Source organism: Elgaria multicarinata, chromosome 9 (genome assembly GCF_023053635.1).
Source record: "Elgaria multicarinata webbii isolate HBS135686 ecotype San Diego chromosome 9, rElgMul1.1.pri, whole genome shotgun sequence".
NCBI classification, from domain to species: Eukaryota; Metazoa; Chordata; class Lepidosauria; order Squamata; family Anguidae; genus Elgaria; species Elgaria multicarinata.
The window spans coordinates 24364365-24391069 of record NC_086179.1 but is presented as its reverse complement, the minus strand read 5'-3'; the positions used below and the strand labels follow the sequence as shown (position 1 = coordinate 24391069).

Sequence of the window (26705 nt, the reverse complement as noted above, 5' to 3'; positions counted from 1 at the left end):
GTGGAGTCAGTCAGGCGGATGCTGCTGTCACTCGCTGCCTATGACTCAAATTGGCTTTGGGCTCTTGATCACAACAGACTATTTCCCCTCACCCCCTAGTAAAGATATGTGCACTCTTCCTACCACGGCAAGGAAATGCTGCGAACCTCACCACACTGGTTTTTGCTCCCCTCAAAATACCCGCAGATAATTTCTCTTAAAGCTGACCCTCTAAATCTGGGATGGAGAAGGCCCAGGGCCCCAATCCACAGAAGGCTATGCTGCCTTTCCCCAACCACAGATTCAATTGGTTGTGTCTGTGTTGTTGTGCATTTATCGGCCATCCCAAAAAGCTGAAATGCCTTTCCTTAGGCTTAGTTACTGGCATGAAGAGCTTTAAGCAAAAAAAATATGGTGGCCTTTTGTCCCCGTTCCTTCTACCACATCCCTTTTGGCCTTCAGTCTTGTCTAATGCTAAAATGCAGCTCTAGCAGCTGCCATGAACAGAGGGGGGGGGGAAGGGTGCGGAACTGTAGCATTGGGGTGAAAATCCACTGGGCGCATCCGCCTGCACCTATGAGGGGCAGATGCATGGGCGTCCACTGCCCTCGCAGGCCCAGGCGGATTTTCGCCCCAATGCTAGCTTGGCCTCGGACAGTGTCTGCAAAATGGAAGCTGGCTCTTGGGCTAAAATGCGGTTTAACTCCCCTACTCTAAATTTCCCCAAATTTCACTTCAGATGCAATTTAACAGCTAGCAACGGGTATTTCTGAACAGACACAATCCAGGCTAAATTGGTGGGTGTGAGGCACATGGTTAACTCAGCCTAGGGACTGGAGAACTCACGGGGGGCTCGGCCTGTGAGTTCACTGGGCTCTGCTCGGCCAGCCCTGTTCCGGGGAGCCTGCCTGGACGAGTGCTCAGCGAAGCGCACTTTTCGGGGCCTCCAGAAAGTGCACAGTTCCCCCAGCATGCCATTATCCTGGCCAGGGGTGGGACTGTACACTTTCCAGAGGTCCTGGAAAGTGTACTTTGCCTCCCTGCTGGGGCCTTAAAGGCCCTCTGAATGCAAGGTTTTAAGAGGACCTTTAAAGCTACGATTGGCATGGGGGAGGGGACAAGATTTCCCCAGGGCTGGAGAAATCACGTGTTTTCGCCTCGACTTTAAAGGTGGCTGCTGCCATTAGAGTGGAGGGGAAAAATGAGTGATATCCCCTACCTTGGGAAAATTGTGTTTCCACCCCACCCCACCCTTGCTGATGGGCACCTTAAAGGCCCCTAACCAATAGTGGTGAGAGAGAAACACAATTTCCCCAGCCTTGGGGAAAGTGCATTGCATATTTTCTTCCCCCCAACCCACTCTGGCAGCCGCCATGAACGCAGTGGGGGAAAAGGGTGTGGAACTGTAGTGTTTGGGTAAAAAACTACCGGGCGCATCCACCTGAACCTATAAGGGCCAGACGCAGGGGCTTCCACTGCCCTTGCAGGCCCAGGCAGATTTTTGCCCCAATGCTAGCTCAGCCTCAGACAGTGCCTGGCTTGGAGAAACCACAAAGTTTGTAGCATCACACATACACACACCCCTAAGCTGGGTGGAGGGAGACTCCCCAATCAGCGCAGTAATGGTTTAGCTTGTTTAATGGGCGTAAAACACCGACTTGACCATTGGAGGGGCAGGCAGAAAACTCAGGTGAAGGATGAATGGAATGGAGTATCCTGGAAGAGTTGACTGGAACCTTGAGAAGGAGTACTCTACGCTGCAACTTTTTTTTCCTTTTTCATTAGTATTTAGCGGAATTCAGGTCCCCTTATACTAAATGTCCCAGGGCATTTTCTGAAAGCTGCCCACCATGGCTGCTGCCTCCCAGCCTGGTTTCAAGGGATCTGTCCCCCACCAGAAACAGCAGTGGCTTATCAGCCTTCGCCACTTCATTTCTGCATTCCTTCAGGATTCTTGGCTGCCCCATCCGGAACTTGTGACATGGCTGCTTTATTGAGGTTCCCAGATTTCATTCTGTCACCTCCTCTTGGACACCTCGGCGGCTATCAGTAAATCTATTTTTAAAAGGAGGCGGGGTTTTCCTGCCACATCCTTTCGACTGAATAAGGATGAAAATCGCCCGCTTTTCATGCCTGCAATTTCTTAAATGTCCTTATTGTCTGTCTCAACTGGCCTGGAAGGCCCAAAGAAGCTACATGGTGCATCAGGTTGATGAAGTGCTCACCAGATGCTATGCTGAGCTAACCCTGGGGGAGATGGAGTCTAAAACATCTAGACGGCGAGCCTCCAACTGGATCCATGAGGGCAGCAGACCCCCCCACACACATCCAGCTATCAGGCACCCAGTCAGATGCGCTTGGCATGAGCGTGGACCCACACCCAAACACTCGCGAGCTCCCACACCCGCTGTCATGACCCAGGAGTCTAGCAGTGACATGGACTCTAATGTTGATGATTCAGTGGTACCAACAGAGGAAAGTCCAGGTCCATGCACCACTGCAGAGCCTCCAGAGATCCCTGATCCTGATCCTCCAGTGATGTCTGAGCCTCCAGAGAGCCCCAGCACTGGACCAGCACCCTCGTCTACAAGAGCCCCACATTCCAGAGAGCTAATGTGCCAACACCGACAATGTGCCATGCATGAACTCTTAGAGAAAGAGGAGTGATAGGTAGGGTGACCATATGACCAGATTTGCCCAGGTTTTTGATGGCAAATCCGGGAGGGGGAGGGGAAATCCGGATTTTTCCCCCAAAGAGCAGCTCTAATGTGAATTAACAAAAATGATTATAACTCTGTCATTTTTTAAGATAAAGACATGAAACTTGGCACAATGGTAGCTCGTAGGAAAGGCTTTAGTCATACCAAATTTGAAACAGATCCGTTCATCCATTCATTTTTTAGGAATTTTTTAAAAATTGAGGTTTTAAAATAAATCATCATTTTTAAAGATAAAGAGATGAAACTTTGCACCATGAAAGGATTTAGGTAGAGCTTTAGCCACACCAAATTTGAAACAGATCCATTCATCCATTGCTTTTTTAGGATTTTTTTTTAAAATTGAGGTTTTAAAATTATTATTTTTAAAAATCATCATTTTTAAAGTTAAAGAGATGAAACTTTGTACCATGATAGGATTTAGGTAGAGCTTTACCCACACCAAATTTGAAACAGATCCGTTCATTCATTGATTTTTTAAGGATTTTTTTTTAAATTGAGGTTTTAAAATTATTATTTTTTAAACTGTCATTTTTAAAGATAAAGAGCTGAAAGTTGGCACCATGATAGATTTAAGGTAGAGCTTTAGCCATACCAAATTTGAAAGAGATCTGGTGCCAGTAGCAAACCCTGTTAACAACAACAGCAGCTTGCAATGAGTGAAGATACAGTCAGAAAAGATATTTGAGGGAAGGGGAGAATGTAACACACAGAGTACAGCAAAAGCTTCAAAGTACAGCAAAACCTACAAAAGTAGGAGTGAGTGAAGTTAATTTCAGATACATTGAATCTCTCACTTGTTCTTTATTTCAGTGATTTTAACATTAAGATGTTACGTAGAACAGATTTGTCTTAAATGTGTGCTGTAAAATCAGACATGTGACCAAGGCTATGTTCGGGTGGGCACGCCCCCTTGGTACTGGGCACGCCCCCTTGGGGGCGACCATGTTGTCCTCCTTTTTGGTTTCCAAAATATGGTCACCCTAGTGATAGGTTACAAGCCAGAGGCCTGTCTCTTTAAGACTTATTTATTTATTTATTACGTTTCTATACCGCCCAATAGCCGGAGCTCTCGGGGCGGTTCACAAAAATTAAAAACATTCAAAGTATAAAACAACAGTATAAAAGCATCATATAAAATACAATATGAAAGCTCAACCAGATAAAAGCAGCAGCAATGCAAAACAGCAAAAACTTCCAGTCTGAGGAAAAGGGTGGGAGTCTTGGACCATAGCATAAAAGGCTTCAGTTTGGCCTCAGACTTTGTCAGAGCAAGTTAGGTCTGAGCCCCATGGGCTTCTGCTTGATCCAGAACAGGACACCCGTGAGTGTTTGGCAACTGCTCACCCTGTCTTCTGGCCCGTGTAAATTGTGCATTTCCTCCTTGGCCTCATTGGTGCGGGGAAACACGTGATTTCTCAAGGCTCTGGAAATTGTGCATTTCCCCATTCCACACTTAACGTGGCTGCCATTAATGGGTTAACAGGGCCTTTAAGGCCGCCATTAGCACGGGTGTTTGGGGTGTGAGGTGGGGAGAACTCATGGTTTCCAGAACCTCCAGAAATTGTGCATCCATCCCTTCCACGCTAACTGCGGCCACCATTCACATGAAAGGGGGAAATGTAGCAGCAGCAGAGCAAGTGCTTGCCAATTTCGCCCATCCCTAGGTTGGAGAAGGTCAAGTTGCCACATCTGGGGGGTGGAGGAAAGACTGTTCAAGCATAGGTGACAAGTTATTAGAGGCACTGGTGGCGAGGAGGGGGAAACGTCACCACAGGGGGAAAAATGGCATGGATTTATTTAGATAAGATGAAGGCGAGAGAACAAAATGCAGATAAAAAGTATGAGCTAAAGATGGGAATGCTTTTTCTTCTTAACGCGCACACACACACACACACACACACACACACACTATATTGTTGTGGTAAAGAAAAGTGTAAAGGCAACATTTTAAAAAGAGGGTTTTTTCCCTTTCTTTCTATGGCACATTATTAGCCTGTTGAACCCAATGTTATGGAGGCTGCTGAGGCCAAAAGATTAACAGCATTCAAAACAGGATTAGCTGGTTATACGGATAAGGAAAATATCCACAATTGCATTAGAAAGTTAGAATTCTTCCTCCTCCTATGCCATTGTCATCCCAGTGAAAGAAGACAAGACATGCATGCAAGTGGGGGGGGGAAGGGGGCTGCACATGCAGTTCCCCAATCTGAAAACCAAAATCAGGGGATGGGGCAGTGTCAGCTTCACTAGGAAGGGTTCACTCCAGTCAGCCACAACTAGGCTGACAACTGTTACCCAGAGGACCTTTTCTTCTGACGTCCCCAGACTGTGGAATCGCCTGCCAGAGGAGATTCATTGCCTTAATACTCTCTCTGAGTTTTAAGACAGCCATACAGACTAGTCCCTTCAGGCAGGTCTACCCAGAATTTTAAGACGTTGTGATTGTTATTTTAATACTGTGTTGGTTTTATATGCTCTTTTAACCACTTCTATGTATCATATTGTATTTAATGTTGTTCCCCACCTTGATTCAGAGGGAGAGGCAGGTAATAAATAAGCATATGATGATGATGATGATGATGATGATGATGATGATGATGATGTATCTACTGATCATAGGTTTGGCTGTTGGAGGCAGTGGAGGGTTAGGTCTAGATTCACGTCCTCTTCTACTACCCGTCATTCCCTAAGTATTCAGTGTTGCAACTAAGCAATTTTATCCCTGGACGTAATTGTCTTAGGGGGTGGGGGTGGGACATAGTAGATGCTGGTGGCTCTGAAGTCAGTAGAGTGGTGAATCCACTCCAGGTTTCAGTGAGAACTCTAAAGTAGCTACCCAAAATGTGAAGCATCTTGGATAGCACCCTTAGAGTTCTGACTGAAACCCGGAGCAGATTCACCACCCCACTGACATCAGAGCCACCAGCCTCTTCTGGGGGTGGGCACCTTTAGCTGGCCATGTACATTAGTTCAGCTGTGAAACACATAATGAGCATTTCTCTTCTCCCCCACCCCTACACACCACCTTTCTACACTTTGCAGCTGCTTCTTTATCCTTGATATTGGGGTAGGGAAAAAGTAGATCTTCATCTGTGTTGGACTTCAGCTCTCAGCATACTTGACCACTGGCAAATTTGCACAAATTTGGGAAATTTGCGGGGGCGGGGGATACAACTGTCCATGAGTGGGCAATTGAAGGGAAGGCACTTGACAATCCATGAATCTGATGTCCAGTTACTGGTGAATTATTATTTATTATTTCTCCCCAGTGTGGCCTGCGGGGAAGGGTCCAGAAGAGGAAAATGGCACCTCTGGTTGCCCAGCACAACCTAAGGCCATTTCTACACCTGCCTTTTCCCCCAGGATCATCCCTGTGCATCCAAATGATGCACAGGGGATTCCGGGAGCAGGCAGGGATGACCCCTCCATTTTCCTGGGATAACCCTTAGGTGTAGAAAGGGCCTAAGAGTCACCATCACTCAGAACCAGCCAAAACTCTAAAGGAGCTGGACCTATTTTGGAAATAACATTCAGCACCTTGGAGAGCTCTGGTTGGTTCTGACTGAAACCTGGAATGGATTAACAGCTCCACTGAAAACAGAACCACCAGGCTCCACTGCCATCAGGGAAATAAAAGCCAGTTACCGTATATTTTAAAGTACCATATGGAAAAGATACTGACTTCATCAGCCTCTTTCTCTGAAAGTCTCTTTGAGATACATGGCGCATCATCGGCAATTGTGGCATACCAAGTTTTATTACACAACTTTTAAGAATGACAGTTTCAAAGTAGAAGTTTTAGCCGCTAATGGTGGCTAAAATGTTTGGAAGTTTGTTTCCTTATTTTCAATTATGTATCTCCTGCCCATCTGCAAATTAGCCTGATCCAACCACATAAAAATTTAACATGCAATTAAAAACTAACTAACTAACTAACAACTACATTAGAGGACATAACAGCAGCAAAGAAAAGAAGAAGAAAAGCACCCATAATCACTTTCACAATGGGTAAGGAATAAAACTTTCAAGATGGGATATATGAAGATATTAAACCAGGAAAAACTAATTAAAAGTCTGGGTAAATAGAAATTTTATACCACGTTTTAAAAGTCTGAAGGCCAGGCTGGAGTGGGATCACCTGCTACAGAATCAGTACCAGAACCAAGAAAATAAGATGCAAGTGTTGCAGTTTTAAGTACGATGCCAATATTTACAGCAAGAGTTAAAGGTGCATCCTCTATGAGCTTATTCTAGTTTTATTTTAAATTAAGTTTTATTAATAATAATAATAATAATAATAATAATAATAATAATAATAATTCTGTACTGTCACATGGCCAAAACTCTCAGGATGGTTTACCAAGATTAAAACTTTAAAAACAGTATGTAAAATTTTAAAACATAAAACACACACAACAGACAGTATATACAAAAGACAACATACATCTAAAAACAACTTTGTGCAATCAGCCAAACCATAAAAGCAAATCTGGGATCGATTACTAACAGGGACTGGCCAGCAAGACCACATCGCACCAGTCCTTTTACAACTTCATTGGCTGCCAGTCCAGGTCTGGGCCTGATTCAAAGTGCTGGTACTAACATTCAAAACCTTAAACGGCTTGGGGCCAGGTTATTTGAAGGAACGCCTCCTCCCATATGTACCTGCCTGGACCTTAAGATTATCCACAGGGGTCCTTCTCTGTGAGCCCCTGCCAAAGGAAGTGAGGCAGGTGGCTACTAGGAGGAGGGCTTTCTCCGCTGTGGCACCCCGGCTGTGGAACAAACTCCCCAGAGCGGTACAAATACACTTTACTCCTGTATTTTGTATTTGTGCTTTTAGACTGTTGGTTGTTTTATTATGCTTTTCATGGTTTTAATTTTTGTGAACCACCCAGAGAGCTTCAGCTATTGGGCGGTATAAAAATGTAATCAATCAATCAATCAACAAACTAATCACATGCTACCAAATGCCTGGGAAAGAGAAAAGTCTTGACCTGGTGCCGAAAAGGTAGCAACGTTGGCACACCAGGCTGGTTCCGTCGGGAAGACCATTCCATAAGTGGGGGGCTACCCCTGAGAAGGCCCTCTCCCTTGTTGCCATCTTCTGAGCCTCCCTAGGAGTAGGCACCCAGAGGAGGAATTAGATATTGACCATAGGTTCATGTCGAGAGAAGCACTCCGTTAGGTATTGCAGTCCCAAGCCGTGTAAAGCTTTATAGGTTAAAACCAACACCTTGAATTTTCACTCTGAAACATTCAGGCAGCCAATGCAAGCGGGCCAGAATCGGTGTTATATGTTTGGACCATCTGGTCCCCATTATCAATCTGGCCGCTGCATTTTGCATGAGCCACAGTTTCTGAACCGTCTTCAAGGGCAGCCCTGCATAGTGTGTGCTGCAGTAATCTAACTTGGAGGTAACCACAGCATAGACACTTGACAGAGATGGTTCTAGGAGAACCCCCAAATTATGAACCTGCTCCTTCAAAGGGAGTGCAGCCCCATCCAGAACAGGTTGAACAACCGCCATCTGGTCAGAAGAACCACCCACTAGTTATTACCCTGTTAAATCACCCAATAAGATGTTTGGAGGAGGGCACATTTCTTAAGAGCACCTTTCTCTATGGCCATTCGCAGGCTGCATAACTCCTTGCTGAGGAAGGCTAGGTTGCCCCCGCCCCTCCCTTGTCATTCCACGAGCAGTCAAAGGTGTTTTCATGTAAACCTTTGGCATAAGACACTGGTCTGTCACTGAAAGGATATTAAAAAACAGTTGTTTGAAGTTTATTCCTTTGATACTTTTGTTTTAAATGCATCTGTTTTTATGTTACATTTTCATGAAGGTTTTGTTTTTCATCTGGATTACATTCTTTGTCACCTTGAGTGCCATGGGAGTGGGGGAGGCAGAATATAAAGAAGAATTCATTAAAAAATGAAATAATGGGATTTGTGACTTTGGTGCGCATGCCTAGTACAAAGCAGACTGGTGGCTCTAATTTCAGTGGAGTGGTGAATCCCTCCGGATTTCAGTCAGAACTCTAAAGGGAGGTTGGTGGCTGTAATATCAGTGGGGCAGTGAATCCACTCCGGGTTTCAGTCAGAACTGGCCAGAACTGTAAAGGAGCTATCCAAGGTCCGATGCACCTTGGATAGCTCCTTTATAGTTCTGAGTGGTACAAACTGAAACCTGAAGCAGATTCACCACCCTGCTAACAACCAAGTCCCACCAGCTTCCACTGTTACAAAGACCCATGTTAACTGTTTATAAAATGTATTAAGTATATATAACCAAAGAGCTGTTAGAGTTATAGTCCCTACTATAAAAGGATCATACTCACTCTGAAACACCCTGAAAAGAAAGCCATGCTCTTAAAGCAATGGGTCCCTCCAAGATGTCACAGCCACTGGCTCTTCCTTGTTACATCCTTGCCATGACACCTCCCAGCCAAATTCCGTGCTGTGAATGAGCTTCGGCACAAAGGCACTATGCTGCGTTCGTGGATCCATTTGTGATGCCAACACAAGCTCACAGCTCATGGCCCTGCACCGACACATCCATCCCAGACCAAGGTGTATGCACATTTTGGTGGCTCACCATTTCAAAGGACTGGGCCATAGTAACTTTCCAAGTGAATTATTGGGAGCAATAAACGAGACTCATCTTGGATGCCAACGCTGCAGAGACCACTTGAGAGTTTGGAATCCTTTTAAAGAGCTATTGAAATATTTGGAATTCTCCCAATATAATGCCTTTCCAGGATCTGCCTTCCTCAAGAGGAAGGGAGTTTCTGTGCATGGGCAGGCTTATTATCATCATCATCATCATCATCATCTTTTAGGAATCATACAACAGCTCTTCTCATTCAGCAGCGTCTCCTGACTCCCTGTGTGGAATTTTTAGAATTGGGGGGGGGGGCAGGGAAAATCCACTTCCTCCAGGGCAATTTATCCAACATAAGTAAATCTGGATTCCATCCCAAATAAACAATTGCTCTGTAAGCAACATTGCAGTAAACATATTCTGTGCTTGTTAAAATATTTTACATTGCCTCTTATTCTGAGATGCAAGCCAATTGTGTTTGAATGCTACATTTCCAAGGAGGATAGACTCTAAGACACTCCTGGATGAAGAGCCCTGCAACTGGGCAGGAGCAGAACGAGTTCTGCAGGGAACAAATGTCGTACTCACAATTCTGACAATGTGGGAAGGACATCCCTAAACAACCATGGATGGTTCATCTTCACAATTTAGATATTTGTAGGGACTGGAAGAACAGCTACCTAATAGTCTCCTATTCTGATCACAGGGAATTACCCACCCCTGCTTTAATAGCTTTCAGACTCACATAAATTGTTGCTCCCCTGTCTTTCTTCTGAAAGTGCCCTCCGCCCACCTTTCAAGACAGAGAAAGACATGGGGGGCTCACATAGGAACAGTACACATGACATGACCATCCCAATGGGGGTTGGGATAAGAAGGAAGAAGGCCTTATCAGGCCATCCTACCTGATAAGGAGCCTTATCAGTTCATCCTTTTCCCTGACTAGAATGGGAACCTGACCAGGGCAACAGTAAGGGATTAGCCAGTCACCTCTGGGGGCTGAGTAAGATTTTTTTTTTGGGGGGGTGTTCTTGTTGACCTAGGTTGCTCACCTATTCCTCTTTATTCCTGTGCTTAATTTGGTTCAATTGGCTATTCATTTTTTTATATATTGAGGGGGGGGGACAGGTGGCAAAGGAACTTGCTTACAGATGGTCCCACAACCTAAATAAAGGTACTCACCAGTAGGGTTGTCATGAACACCCAAATGGGTCCAGGATCCCAGCAGACCTCCCCCCCCCCCCCAATGGCTGGCCACGCTCTGAGGACCCAGTCGGGCGCTCCCCTTGCAAGCATGGACTCCCTGCGAGCACCCTCAAAGCCCTGACAAGGGCTCGGCAGCTGCTGGCCCACGCCACAAAACTGCCCACTCTCCCTCCTGCATCAGTGACTTCCATTGGAGCATTCACATCTTTACCCTTGCATCAACGGGGCCTTTAAGGCTGCCACTGGTGGAGAGGAGGGATGCACAATTTACAGAGGCCGCCAGAAAGCACACTCCCCCCAATTGCATCAATGCTGTCTGCCACGACACAGGCTCTGAACACCAGACCTCCCGTCTGCCACCACTTCTTATGGGGCGACACAGGCTCTGAACACCAGACCCGGCCGAGGCTACTTCCTGCTCAAGCCAAGCACCACCACTTGGTACGCCTGAGGCAAGGGATAAAACCCACCTTCCTCCAAACTATGTGGAGAAAGGGGTTTAAATTGGAGAAAGGATTTTAATATATATAATAATGCGCTGTGAGTTATATCTGCTTAGGTGAATGATTGTCAGAGTGGGTGTTAAATGTGTAAACTTAAGATGATAAATGCCAAACAGACACGTGGGATTTTTCTGGTAGTTTTAAAAACAAAACAATCAAAATTTATTTTTAAAAGTTCATAAGCTTTGTTCTAAATAACAACATTTAAAAACCTTTTTGAAACCTTTCATACAATCCGGTCACTCATACACATACACGCTTTCCTTTTTCTCACACAATCACTCTTGAACTTTCTTTATTATCAGTATTGATTAATATACTTCCACTACGTGCACACCACACCCTAAAGACACCACGCACTACACTGACCCTCAAATTTCCCAGAACTTAAGTACCATAAACACAGAGAGCACTACAGACTCTAAGAGTACCTAACAAGTCTCCCTGAAAAGGTTCCCTGAAAAGGACAAGAACAAGAACTCTCAATCCCCTCAGTCATTCCCTTATATATCACTCCTCCCCCCTCCCAAGACATTCTAACTCCGCCCACTCAGGCCAACATTCTAAAAACCACAGACTTACAAACTGCAGACATACCTTTGGGAATTGACTTGTGGGGTGTAACGCCACACTGTCTACCACTGATGCAGGAATAAGTACGTGAGTTGGCTGCATGGGTGGGCGGCAGCCACGTTAAGTGTCAGAAGAGGCTCACACAGCCAGGCAAGTGCCCCTCAAGCCTGACACGGGTGAGTTTAGCCAACCCTACTCACCAGCAACGACAGAGATCTGTGGCAGATCCCCGTATCTACTCCAGCAACTCTATTACATGACCTAGTAATGCTATCCACAACACTAGGGATTCATACAGCCACTCATCCTCCATTATTTGCCAGCAATGCCCCACTACATTCTGCATAGGATAAACAGGTCAGTTCCTATTCATTCAAAAGTATAAATGGACACAGATCTGACATCGGGAATAGCAATGTTCAGAAACCAGCGGGGGGGACATTTCAACCTTCCAGAATACTGTGTCAATGACCTTAAGTCGGCCTTGCTTGAACAATGGAATTCCAAAGACAGATGTCACCACAAATTTGCTAGAGTTCATGAAGACATTCACTTCTATTTCTTGTGGTTAGAATAAAGACAAAGGTGTTGTGGCTATTAAACTATATATGTTATTGTAACATTGCAATGTTTTGTGAATGGCAACTGCTAAGGTGATCTTCATTGTTCGTACTTTTTGCAATTCAATTCTCCGTGACAACGCAGTTAACATCTCCCACCCACCCCCAGCTTGTGTATATAAATCTGCCAGTTTGAGGTTAACACTTGGTGCATCTGATGAAGCGCACAATGTCCTTGAAAGCTTCTGCCACAATAAACAGTCTTTACAGTGCCCCAAGACTCTTTGTTGCTTGAGGTAAGACTCACATCTAGTGCTGTGCTGAAAATTTCAATGATTCCATTTTCAGCATTTCATGGGGGGGGGGGGCAGGGGAAACAAAATCTCTGATGGAAGAGACCAGGAAAGATGAGAATTACAGGGAATTTTCTCTTTGGAAGGGAGATATGGTTGCTACACCTTTTTTAAGTGAAATAATTATTAATAAGTGAAATAATTTATATTAATTATTATCTCTTTCTCGCTCATGGCAGTTTTTCTAGATGGACATAACGGGCATTGCCAAGTCATGCTGTCTATTGCAGATTCAGGAATTTCCTGACAATTGAGCATGTTTTAAGTATGGCCTTAGCTAGACCTACCTGATAGTCCGCGACAGAGGAGGGAAGATCTTGTGTTGCGATTAACATGAGATCCCTCCTCCGTTTACACGTGAGGCGTGACAAACTCAGGAAGAAAGGTGCCACGCCCATCATTTTTTAAAGAAGACGGCGTGCACGACCGCTCATGTGCTAAAGGTAGGGTTTTTTTTAAAAAAAAAAAAAAACTTAATTTCCCTGCTCCCCCACCCTACCCCTGATGGGCACAGCTCCCGGTATCCTGCGGAGCTGGGTAAAACCACAGAAACGGGCTGAGCCCGAGACTCCAAAAATGCGGGCCCAAAGTGGAGGGCTCTATCCCGGGGCAAGGGAGGGATCATCCCTCCCTGATCCCGGGATCCCCTGTGTGTCATATGGATGCACAGGGATGATCTTGGGGTTCGCCCCGTGATAAAGCCTGGTCTAGCTGAGGCCTATGACTGCTTTCTGGATGTTGGTGTGAATATATTCTGGTAAGCCCAGTTTCCGAAGGTTTTTGGTATAGTTTTTTTATGTGATGCCAATGCCTGATGTTATGATGATTATTGTTGTTGTTTTAATTATTATTATTAAAATACCCCTGGCACTTGGAGGAGCCCAGTAGATCTTCCTTAATGCCTATTGGAGAGGGAGAGGTCAAATGTCTGCAATAGGCATTCATGAAAAACTGCCAGGCTCCTCCAAGTGCTGGGGATGTTTGTTGCTGTTTTTTTTTAAAAAAAAATAAGACCCCCTAACCAACCAACAATACTTTAAAAAGATATGTGGAAATGCTGTTACTCTCCCGAAGGAAAAATTCTCCGAAGTTCTCCCCCTACCTGTGAAATAGCCAGAAAAAACAATGCCTCTTTTGCAGGCAGAGAAAAAGTTCCCAAAATAGGGGGTAGGATTTGAACCAGTACTACTCACTTCTGTAGCCACTTCTTGCTCTGCAGGAACAGAGAGGTGAGCTGATTGAGAATTCCAGGCTGTGGAACGTATGCTTAAAATTTGGGAAATTCTGGTTTAAAGAAAAGAAAGCCAGATCCTGGACTAGCATATAAACTGACATGGATACCTTCATTTCAGGGGTTTGGATCTATCCCAAGATGATGAGCTATTTTGTTTTACTGTTATCTTAGTTTCTGAAAACAGAAACATATGTCCCACATAGCACTTTTGGAGAAGCCGTTGTGTATAGAAGTGTTCCCCATAAAATTCCGGAGTTGAGTAAGATGATATTTAATGCCTCCCCTAGCCCATCCGTTCTGCTCTTAAACTGATGGAGATCAGTTGGTGGTGACAGCTGAAAGATGTAGCCGAGGTGTGCCAATGTTTTGCAATGACTTCATGAAGCCTGACGAGTGTCAGACATGTGAGAGCAACAGTACAAGATAACGAGTAAAATACTGTCTGTTGTGAACAGAACCAGAACTACCCCACACTCAACAGGCGCTAAAGGGCTCCAAATGTGAAGTGACCAGATGGCCATTTTGAAATATCTTGTGTTTGTGGTTTCCATGGCAGTGCCTAAGTCTTGAAATCCCCACACCTCCATAGAATTATCAAAGAGCTCAAGATCTTCTCTTAGACAGTTCCTTGCCCTGGTTTCCTCTAACAACCCCCTCTCATTGTTATTTCAAACTTAATCCAAAAATTCTTAAAAATACACACAAATGTGTTTTGGGGTCATTTCACTAACCCAAGCCATTTTTCAATGTATCTGTGGTAATAGATTAAAAAACACCCTCAAAATATTAGAACTATTAGAAAACTATCATAAATATCTAGGTAAAACTTAAGGCAAACCTTTATTACTAAAAAAATAATAAACTCTTTTGGGGTGTTTTTCTAACCCCATATGAAATCTGTCTCTAGTGAGGTAAATGCTCCCCCAATGAAATCCCATGGCTTCTGCCAACCCTACTGGCATCCAGACTATGTAAGCCTGCTTCTCCAGACCAGGTTTCTTTGGAAAAACTCATGGGACATTTATTTATTTTTCTTTAAAAAGTAGGAAAACTATGTTGTAGTTTCTATGTTGTAGAAACATAGAACATATGTGTTGTAGAAACACAGAGTTCACAAAAACTTTGGGCGGTTTTTGTGAACCGCCCAGAGAGCTTCGGCTATTGGGCGGTATAGAAATGTAATAAATAAATAAAAATAAGTAGTTCTGCTTCTGGGCAAATTCTGCAGTGAAAGGTGTACTGGGGTAAATGTGGCACCCCACCACACCACACCTCCACGTCTTCATAATCATCTTATTTTTCTCTTGCATTCACTATCTCTTCATTCTTTTCTCTTGTCCATCACTGCTCTTTAAGGCTTGGATTTCTCCTTCTAGGTCCCACCTGCATGCATTTTCCTTATCATTGGAATGCCCTCTGCACCAATCGTTTTCAAGAAGTCTTAAAATTCTTCTCTTTACCCAGAACTTCCCTAGATGATTAGCTTCCTCTGTCTTTTCCCTTCTCCAGTCCATTTCCTTGTGAGTCATGTCTCTCTGCATGTGTGCAAGAAACACTTATTTTTAATCTCTACAAAAGATTTTCCCCCCTCTGTGTTCAGATGCTTAAATTATACCCAGAGGGGCTTCCTGTAATGGGACACTTACACTTCTGGTCTAAAGTGGCTGTTTGTCTCTTTCCCCAGATGATACCCAGCCAATGGCAAATAAGAACAGTCTTTCTGCTAGTGGACCCATATAGGAAAAGCTCTCTCTCATGCGGTATGTTTGGCCCCATCAGTGGGCTTAGCAAATCCAAGTTGCTTTGGGTTAAGGTGGATCCTGAATGTTTTAAAATGGCTTTGAAAAGTCAATCTTGATGCGATTCCGCCTACTTGCATCAAGACTGGCAAGGCACCACCATTGCACAAAAGCAATGTGCAAGAGCACAGGGGTGCATCAGTAAAGCCAGTAAAGTCAGAGGCAGACTTTGCGAGTAGATGTCCAAGGCTCCACTCAGCAGAATGAGCAGGTGGGATCCCCAAACACAGCAGTGCCAAACACAGAAATTCTCCAACATTTTCTCAGCGTTGGGGCTCAGCATTAGCTTTCCACAGTATCGCAGCTTCTTCCGTTTTTTTTTCCTACATGAAAGTAAGAATGGACAAATCTGTCAAATCAATTTTGGCATCTCATTTTGCCTCCTCCATTTTGATTTTTTCTGATCTTAAATTTGGTCCATTCCAGACTTTGACAATTTTCTCAATCTAAAATTCAGCTCATCCAGGAATTTATTTTTTAAAAAAAATCCACGCGAAAAATTGTGTAATTTTTGTCTGCATTTCTCCTAATACATGTATTTCTGCATGCATTTTCCTGAATATACACATAATGTACACGTTCATTTCATAACATAATGCATTATTAATACTGTTTTCACTAATATGCATCTTTGAGTGCACGTTCCCCTAATATATACATGTTTGTAAGCATTTCAATAATAATAATAATAATGAACTCTCTTGCAAAATTTGGAGATGTGTAAGTTTTGAAGAATATCTGAGTTTCCCTTTACATTCTGGTTTGAAAGTGTAAAATTAGGTATGTTGGCATTAAAATGCAAACTGAATGAGATTCTCTCCCATCTCTAGCTGCAAGTGCCATCCTCCACAACACCCTGAACTAAGCATCATTCCAGGGCATAGCAGGGGTGGCGCGTGAGAACAGCTATGATCAAAAAAGTGATGGAGAACATTAAGAAGAACATTCCGCCAAGCAGCTATTTTGTAGGGAGGGAGGTGAGTAAAAGAAAACTCTTAGGCATCTTCTCTGAAAAGTGTCATCTGAGAAATGTCAGCTTAGCTGAGCACTAGAAAAAAAACCATGTCCATTCGGTGTCCCATTTTCCGTTTAGTTCACTGTCAAAAGAAATCATTCAAAGCAGGTGTGTGTGTGCGGTAAGCACCAATACATTATGACCTAGCTTTCCATATCTCCTGTAACAGATCTCTATAGCAACAGCACAAAAAATTATAGAATAATATTACAGATGTAGGTCATAATATCAATGAAGATTAAGATGTTTGGGTGGGTGGGTGGCTAGAGTGATACTAATGTGTTTGGGATTAAATCAATTGCATTTGGTGGAAGTTCCTATCAGAGATATATATTTTTAAGGGAAAGGAGAATAAGAAATGCAAAGCCGGAAAAGGGAGCCAAAGGTAGACAAAAAGAACTCATTGGCCAAGTTCAGTGAAAAGGAACGGATGTGCAAGAATGAACAGCGGCTGCTGAACAAAACCAATGTTCTTTAAAATCTGTTGGGCAAAAGAAGGATGCAAGTGTTTAGCCCCATATAGAACAGAAGGTAATTTATCTGAAATCGGGGATAGTAAATTCATTCAGATGATTCAAAATTCAGATGAACAATAGTCAGGGCTCACACAAGATTCTCGCACCAATTTAAGGGATTTGCGGTAACAGTTCCTCAGGAGAATCAAGTAAAATCATGAAGGTTACGGGGAGCTACCAAAGCATCAGGCCTACATAACATATTGGCTAACAAACCTAATGATGGGCTATGCTAAGAGTTTGGCACCCGTATTGTTTGTGGAGGCTCAGGGAGAAAACCACACCAACACCACCCCCATAACAGATCTTTCTGGATCCTTGGGGAAATGCCACCCAAACGCCCTTCCATTTGCCAGCTTTCGTTCATCACCTCGTCCCTGTTCCCCAAACCTGTCGGACTAGATATGTGCTCTAGCACAGAAGAGGAAGAATTCACGATGACGAAAGTATTTTTTTTAAAAAAAACCTAAGCTAATAAGTTCAATAAGTGAGTGTAGAGTATTTATGGGGCTGGGGGGGGGAGAACAGATTTGCTGCTGTTTGCACTCAAAAATCACTAGACGAAAATTACTGTGCTGGGTTTATTCACTACAGGGGGAAAAAGAAGATGATGAAAAGAATTCAATAAGGTAGAGTAAAAAAAGATTAATTTAGGATGCAAAATAAAATACATTAGCGAGTTAAGTCCTCCTGAACTTGCTGGAAATGAATAAATTTGCTTAGCTTGTGCTGTAAATTAAATAGATTGTGGGGAGTGAGTTCTGTCTAATCTCTAATTATGCCGCATGCGTATCTACCCAGTAGACACTCCTGCAACCACATTCCACACACAAAAAGCAAAGAAGGAGTTCTCAGAGGGATGTATCATATTTTTCCTGCTATGAATTATACGACACAGATGTATAAAACGCAACACACACACACATCCAAACACAAGCAGGAAAAAAAGCAGAACAAATGAGAAACCCACTAGAACGCATTCATTCCACGATCAACTAAGATGCCCCAATCCAGCTTTAGTCCCACTTCTTTGCATGTGACTGGGAGTAATCGAGGGGATGCTATCCACCTCAGCTACATCCATCAACTTCCAATACACCACACAAGCATCGAAAGTATCTGGACACTTAAGACTGCTAATCCACAGACTGAATGTATAAGGAGCTATTGTCATTAGGACAGACTATGAATAGGCCAACAATCAGAATCCACCCAAGCATACCATTCATCAGGCAGCTTGGTTTAGAAAAGAAAAGTAGTGCTTCCAGGAGCTCATAGTATACAGCAGGGATGCTGAAGCTCAGCCCAGGGACCATACCCGGCCCTCTGGGGTTCCCAATCAGGTCTTCCAGGGCTCCCCAGAAGACCAGGGCTCTTCCATTGGACCCACATTCTCTCCCCCAACCATTGGTCGTTTCCCTGCTTCTGTGGAGCTCCCCCCCCCCCAATTTTAAAAGGTGCTATGAGCATTAAGCTAAAACCGGCTGTTTATTCCCCTCCCCACACACCAGCATTGTCTTCTTCGCCACCGCTCACCATTGGGATGGAGCCTGCAAGAGCTTCTCTGAAATGGAATTCACCCCTCAGGCTAGAAGAGGTTCAACGCCCCTGTACAGCATGAGGTAGCAAACACTACATTACACTATGTTTATTTACAGGTGTCACCACACCGCCCAGCTCAGACATCTTCAAAAGGTGTCCTGTAGTATGGAAGGGGCTAGTTCACAGACAGATATTCACAGTTAGGTTGGTGACAATTTGCCAGAAAATGTCAGGTCCAAAATGACTGTGCTAAAGCTTAGCTATTTGGACCCGGAGTCACGAAGCAAACTTTTGACTTCCCTGTTCTGTTAGATTAGTAACCCGTGTGATGTTAATCAGCCTTCCCCAGCCCGGTGCTCTCCAGATTACTAGAGGCACTGAAGATGCAGCTAGACAGTCCTCTTTAAGGTGGATTCCTGCACTGAGTGGGGGATTGGACTTGATGGCCTTATAGGCCCCTTCTAACTCTACTATTCCATCATTCTATGATCTGTTGGACTGCAACTCCTATCATCCCCAGCCATGCCAGTGCTAAAATTATGCTAAGCAGATGAGATATGGCTATCGAGTTATGAAAACGTGTTGCCTCTCAAAGTGACTGACACCCACCTTCCCACATACAAAATATATTCCCCAGGGAATAAAACATTTGCTTCAGTTGAACAGATTTGAATATAAAAGTGCTTAACAGTGCAATCCAATGCACATCTGCTCAGAAGTAAGTCCCAATGGATTCCATGGGACTTATTCCCAGGTAAATGTGTACAGGATTGTAGCTTTATTGCCTAAAGCTGGTGGACAGTTACAACCTTACTCACCTCCTATTTGGAGTCTAAATGATAATGTGTTTAGCATTTATATTAGGCCTACAATGTTTAATTAATAGGTTGGATTGATCCAGCCCCCCCCCACACACACACACCCAAATTGACTAAAAGGTCCCCTCACTAACTGGACAGCAGAAGACCTTTCTATTTTCCCAGGCTTTTCAGTCTTTGAGTTTTCAAAAAACTGCAATTGAGCTCTGTTCATCTTAGCACTGCAGTGCAATTTGCTTTACTTTTGGTTTTATTCTGTAGCTTTTTCTTTGTTTTTTTAATGTTTTGATGCTATGTTTTATTTATGTTCTTGTATTTTATGGTTTTAAGCTCTATTTTGTGAATAGTCCAAAGCTTGAGAGTTTTATGCAGTATAAAAATTTCTCTCTCTCTCTCTCTCTCTCTCTCTCTCTCTCTCTCTCTCTCTCTCTCTCTCTCACACACACACACACACACACACACACACACACACACGGATGCAAAGGACCAAACGGTGATTGATGTATCAATAAATGAATGTTCAAACCATTTCACAACAACTCTGTGCAGTAGGCCAGCATTTCCATCCTGCAAAGGAAGAAAAGGAGTTGGGGCCATGAAATGTTGCCTGGCCTAAGGCAACCTATTGAGATCATGGATGAACTATGATTTGAATTAAGGGTTACTTGGATCATTGACAGCTTACTCTCCTAGCTGTTACAATCCAGCCACTAATTTATTTCAGATATTTATAGGCCATGTTCTCTGCCAAATGGCACGCAAACCAGCATGCAATGTTAAACAGCACAAAAACATTAAAAATACATAAACAATCCTAGAAGCAAAAAGAGCCAGCTGAACTACAGAAACCACAAATCCACCACTAACCAGCTAAAAACATTGCATGCCCCCACAACATCTCAAGGGACTTTTGCCCACCTGTAGACAAAACAGCAGCACAGAAGAAGCCAAGCAGATTTCATCGAGATGTACCTTTCATAAAGTCGATGTCGGTTCTCAGAAAATCCCAGCGTGTGTCCTCCCAACCTCACCCCAACGAACAAGATGGAAAGCAGAGGACCCCTGCAGATTTAAAAGTATGGGACGAGCATGGGCCTAGGTGCCTTCTAAGGTATCTAGGCAGGTGTCGGGAGATCGGTATCATCAGGCAAGGTCCATGTCCCAGTAGAGTCCACTGCCAGTCCCAAGAGACTCCTGATCTTGCTGCTGCTCCTTCTCCATTCATTGCTGCCTGCTCACCTGCTTTCTCAGAACACATAATGAGACTTCCACAAGTGAGGTGGGCAAGACTGGACCCAAAGGGAGAGCAAGTGAACATGAAGTGGAAGTAGTGGTGGTGAGAAAGTGAGCACACTTAGGGAGGATGGGAGAGACCCTATGAGCATCTTGCCAAGGATCCATCAAAACCTGGAACTGGCACTGGAAGGTATGCAATATGCTTGGGGCTGGGCCGGCCCTACCATTAGGCTGAGTGAGGCAGCTGCCTCAGGTGGCAGATGCTGGGAGGCACCAGCAAAAGAGGAGAGAGCTATGGTTAATGCATCCTGCCCTGCGTCCTCAAGCTAGCTTGCTGCTTTCAGGTAAGATGAAAGATGCTGTCCCATTGCCAGTGTTGAAGAAAGATTCAACTGCCATTCCGTTTAGCTTTTTACATGGAATGGGAGGGGGGCATCATCTTGTACTTTGCCTCAAGCAGCAAAATGTCTTGAGCTGGCACTGGCTTGAGGGTGCAATGCAGGATTTCCCGATCACCTTGCAAACACCCCTGAATACAGTCACATCCCTGAAAACACACTTGTAGAATCCCGTAGGCAATCCAATCTTACTTGCTTATTAAAACCCAAGGTGCTTTAAGAGTTTACATTAAGAGGAACATTAAGGATGGTAAAAGAAAGGATTCAGTCATCATAACACAGTGGAAAGCGAGGCTGTTGTTCCTGGGACAACAAGCCAAAGATTATAAATGCATCATCGGAAGGAGCCAGGGTTGTGCTATCATAAAGCACAGATTTGAGCTGTGTGATGGTTAAGGATGAAAACCATAGCTACAAGAATTGTGGGATATGTAACTCCAGATTCGTGTGGCCCACACCGTTCCCTCGAATAGCAAACATAGTGTCTCTGTGTCGACAGGAGTGGAGCTAAAACCAGACCACTGAGAAACAATACGGACGTATCATAAGAACATCAGAAGAACCCTGCTGGATCTGACCAAGGGTCCATCTAGTCCAGCATTCTGTTCACACAGTGGCCAACTTGCTGTCGACCAGGAACCAACAAAGTAGGACATTCTGCAACAGCACCCTCCCATCCATGTTCCCCAAGAACTGGTGCACACAGGCTTACTGCCATGAATACTGGAGATAGCACACAACCATCAGGCCAAGTGGCCATTGATAGCCTTTTCCTCCAGGAATTTATCCAACCCCCTTTTAAAGCCATCCAAATTGGTGGCCATCACGACATCTTGTGGTAGTGAAGGCCACCCATTTGGATGGCTTTAAAAGGGGATTGGATAAATTATGCTTAGGGTAATTAGACTTTGCATATATAGGAGGCAAAACACACCCCTTCCCAAGACCAATGATAACTGAGCATGCTTAGTGGCCTATAGTGGCCATTCTGCACTAGCCGGAATGACCAATGGCCAAAACATCTGAAGGGCCCCAAGTTGGGGAAGGACAATATAATGCAACATGTTGTTGCATGTGCCAGTAGTTAATGTCCTCTAACAGGAAGGTTAAGCTGTTCACTGCAGCAGTGACAACATTTGCTTAAGGTTTTAGGACCGTTATCCCATGGGTAGTCAGATGGACAGAAGCCTTATGGAAGCAATTGCAGTCCACTGCTCCCTGTAGAACCACCAAAGCTTGTTTCGTGAAAAGATGAAAGAATAGGAGGTCGTTCTTATCTATCCATTTCCTATCTGGGTTTCTTTCTTATGTCTTAAAGATGTCTCTGTACATCAAGCCCTATGGAGGAGCAGTGTATCCTATCTGGAAACCTCTCTTACCAAGATAAAGATGAAGGTGTCAGATGCTTCTACTGTATCTCTTCCCCGCCCCACCCACCACCAAAGGATATATACAGACACAAATAAAGGGACCTTTTGATCACTTTATCACACATAAGCATATTATAAGCTGTCGGTGTTTTCACCTGCAAGGCTTAAAGCGTGCATTGGTTTTTATGTTGCAAACGTATAATCTACGTGGTCCAAGATGCTCATTCATATAACAAATGTCTCTCTTCCACCTGCTTTTAACAACATTCACAGAAATAGTGCAGGAGGAGCTCAAGGACCACGGAAGCCTGGTGCATGAAATGCCCCATCACACCAGGTCTTAAGCTTTGGCATGTGTATTTCCACAGCAAAGGGAAAAGGAAAGATAACCAAGGGAGAAGCAAGCAAGCAAGCTTTACAACAAAACTAAAAGGGTGGCAAAAATTAAACACGCCTCCTCCTGAAGAGTCTTCACTCCCCGCCCCCACCCCCATCCGCTTCTCTGTGAGACCTTGCTGTGATCTGCAGGCGAGTTTCAAAGGGTCCATTAGGAAAAAAGTGTTGTTGCAATACAGCGGGATGCTGATTAATTAGGCTCCAAATGAGTGCATCTCTGATTTACTGCAACTACGTTCCCCCATTAACCAGGGCGAGAGTGTGGGAGTTCCGCAGCAGTATTTAAACTGAGGGCTACCCCACCACCACACACCCACACACCCATACCAGCAGCAGCTTCAGAGGGAATCAACTTTCTAATGACCACTACTGGATAAATAAAACTTGTTTGCAGAGATGAGGAGGAGGATTGATAATGATATCGGCCATTCCTTCCTCCAGCTCATAGAGCACCCTAATCACCAAAGGGCAGTTTTAGCATTCGGAACAAGTGGGCTTTCCCCCCACCACCATGCAAATAAGACAAAGACTCCCCATCACATTTTTTTGGTTTTGTAGGATAATTTGAAAGGAGTGGATTTTTCTAACACAAAGCAAGGCTGGGGCGGGGCGGGGTGGGGGCACATGCAATGCTAACAGGTGACAGTTGTGCTACCTCACAGGGAAATGTTGGTCAATTTTATTTAACATAGATCTGCCAGTATGAAAAGAAAGAGGGCAGGAGCCAGATAGCAGCAGCGACAACAGAAGTTAAGAGCTTTGGGGGTTCCTTGGAGTACCAACTTCTGGCCTAAATAGAAAGTGCAGACAGAGGGTCAGAAAGATGGATGGTACCCTCTCCTAGCTCAACCCGTTTGTCCAAGGTTTCCCAGAATATCATGAGCCAGGATCTTTCAGAGGCAGTGGCAAAAGCAAGAAGGAACCCCAGTACCTGTTTAAGCAAAAACACGTTGACCACTTGGGGCAGATTCACATGGTGTCTCCCACACCTGAATATAGATGTACACATGGTGGGGAAGAAGAACAAGTCTCAGGCCTCAGCATGGTCTACCTCCATGGGTAGACCACATGAAGCAGTCGAGGTGTTGGTTTATCTAGCTCAGTATTTCCGAATCTGACCAGCAGTAGCTCTCCAGGTCAGAGAAGACAATACTGGAGGTATTTCCCACCATCTGCCACCCAATTCTTTTAAAAGAAAAACCCAGAGATGTCAAGGGTAGAATGTTGAACCTTCTGCATGCCAAGCATGTACCACTGAACTATGGCTCCTCTTCCTCCTCTCCATTTTATCATCACAACAACAACCCTGTGAGGTAGGTTGGGCTGAGAGTCTGTGACTGGCCCAAAGTCACCCAGTGGGTTTCCATGGCTGAGTGGGGACTAGAACTCAGATTTCCCAACTCCCAATCTAACACCTTACCCACTATACCACACTGGCTCTCGCTCTGTGTTATTATCAGCTCATAGATGCTGGTATCCTTTATGTACAGTATGTATGTCCACTTCATCCAATCTGTCTGCTGCGAGAAACCTTGTAGCATGAATAGGAAGGGTGTCCATGCACCTGTATGTATCAGTCACACATGGTCTTAGATGCTGGAGCATTCTGCACCCTCCACCAGCACCCCAAAACCTGGTGATGATCTTTCCATGTTAACCCCCCCCCCCAAAAAAAAAGTCCCTTTACAGCAGAATAAGGAGGCTTGAGAACTGGGGATGGAATTTTTTCTTCTGGCACTCTTAAATGACACCCACCTTAAAACACACTCTGGAATCGAGTAGAAGCCTCTGTCAAAAAAGTATAATTACTTTCCCCAAGTATAATAAACAAGTATAATAAACAAGGGAGGGGACGTAAGCTACTTATGTAGCTGCCCAACATGACAAATATTTCACCAGCTGGAAACCACAAAGATTCAGAAATATAAATAATTCCCTTATCACCTAAGCAAAATCTAGACTTAAATCAAGACGGACAATCTGGGACCCGTCTCGTTGCTATAGATGGTAGTAGACCTCCCTTCAGCTATGTGCCTGATGGTGCATCCTTAGATGATCTTTCAGTGATTGATTAATTGCAAGGTTGCAATCCTCAAATCAATTACTGTAGAGTAGCCAAACAGAAATTTATATGCCCATAAAAAAAGGAAAGTTAACCCACCTGTTTGAATGAAAAACAGGTCCCATGTGACCTAATGAAGAAAGAGTTCTAGAGAACTCTCAAGCTTGCACACTTTAGTGACATTTTGATTGGTATAGACCAAGTGGGGATGAAAGATATTGACCAGGTAAGGGTTTGGGGTTTTATATGTCAGTGGATGCTTGCATGCAAAGGATATTCATCACAAAGCAATTGAACCCTTGCACCAGATCCTTTGCTTCACTGTTGCTTTTAGTGAATGCACAGGGAGGAAGCTTCGGTAGATGATTTATGCTAAGAACCCAAAATGAGAATTGCGGGAGATGAGAGCAGGAAGGAGAGAAGGAAGGCACTTTCCTGTATGATCACCTCTTAACAATCTCTGAGCTGCAATTTCTCTAGCTACCTGTTCTAATCTCCTAGAGAAACCTTTTTCAGCTGGCTGATGCATTGAACTGAACGTCTTCCCCAATCCACCATTTAGACCCACAGGTTCCATATCTACTTATTTTACACTTTTGTAGGCAAAGAAGGTGTGATTGTGCCAACTGTGACTTTATTCCCAAACCCAGATAAAGCAATGCCCGCAATCCATTTTCATAGGCTACAAAATTAAAGGAGTACGCATACAACCTATGTACAGCTCAACGCAGGAAACAATTGCACACACAAACACACACATTTTGGTATTGCAATTGACTAAAAAATTCCCAAATCTATACATAATGACCTACACGCTGGATCATGCTCATTCTTACGCAGGAGGAACTTCGCAGCGTATGCAGGGGTCTGGAGAAATCACCCCTTTCTTTCTTCCAATGCTATCACTCTGGTCCTTTCTTCCATCACCTACTCTGCTTTCTTTCCCTCCTCAGACAACTATCTCCTCTTGATCACCATCACGGCTTTTTAAAATCCCATCCTATACATTGCCTGTTTACAAGCAATGCAAACTGCAAGGCTAAGGAAATATCGGTGGTTAACAAAGCAAGTGCAGATAGGGAGAGGAGTAGGAAGTCCACCATCACACACACACACACACACACACACTACACCAATGAGCTCTCCGTGTGACAATGCAGCATGATCTCAAATGGCTGCTTACTTCTAAAAAACTCCCCCCCCTTTTTGGGAGTGGGTGGGTCCTACAAATAGTTTAGCATCTGTGTTTGCTCACAAAGCTCCCTTATGGTGTGGCCTACCCCAATCAGGCATCCTCTAGAAGTGTTGGGACCCTAACTCCCATCATCCACAGCCAACACAACCAAGGGTCATGCTGGCTGGGATGATAGGGAGTTAGAGTGCAAGGCATCTGGAGTACATCCAGTCAAGGGAGGCTATTAATGGCCCAGCTCATGGGTCCATCGACCTGCGTGCTGCCCGCTCCAACTGGAAGTGGCATCTTGCGAACCGAGGCAGAGGCATTTCCCAGCCCTGTATCTTGTGATCTGTTCATAACGGAAGATACTAGGAAGTGAACCTGGGATCTTCTGCATGGAAAGCAAGAGCTCCACCATGGATCCTCTCCTTACTAAATTGCCTTGGTCTAAAAGGCAGAGGTTCTTTCTTAGAATCCCAGGCAAACTATGGCTACCCTATAGCTGACCCTGAAACCCTTGTAAAGCCACAGTGCTAATGTGTACTTACTAGTAAACCCCATTAAGCCAAAAACATTTATTTCTAAGTATGTACGCATAGGCTCAGGCTGTATGGCATTCACCCACTGAAAACAATGGAATTCAAAGA

General features: G+C 44.2%; 1 protein-coding gene across 4 annotated transcripts in view; it reads right to left on the bottom strand.

Moving 5' to 3' along the window:
* Positions 1 to 26705, bottom strand: part of CHRM2 (cholinergic receptor muscarinic 2) — a 193109-nt gene that overhangs the window by 148007 nt on the left and 18397 nt on the right. The window lies entirely within an intron of this gene.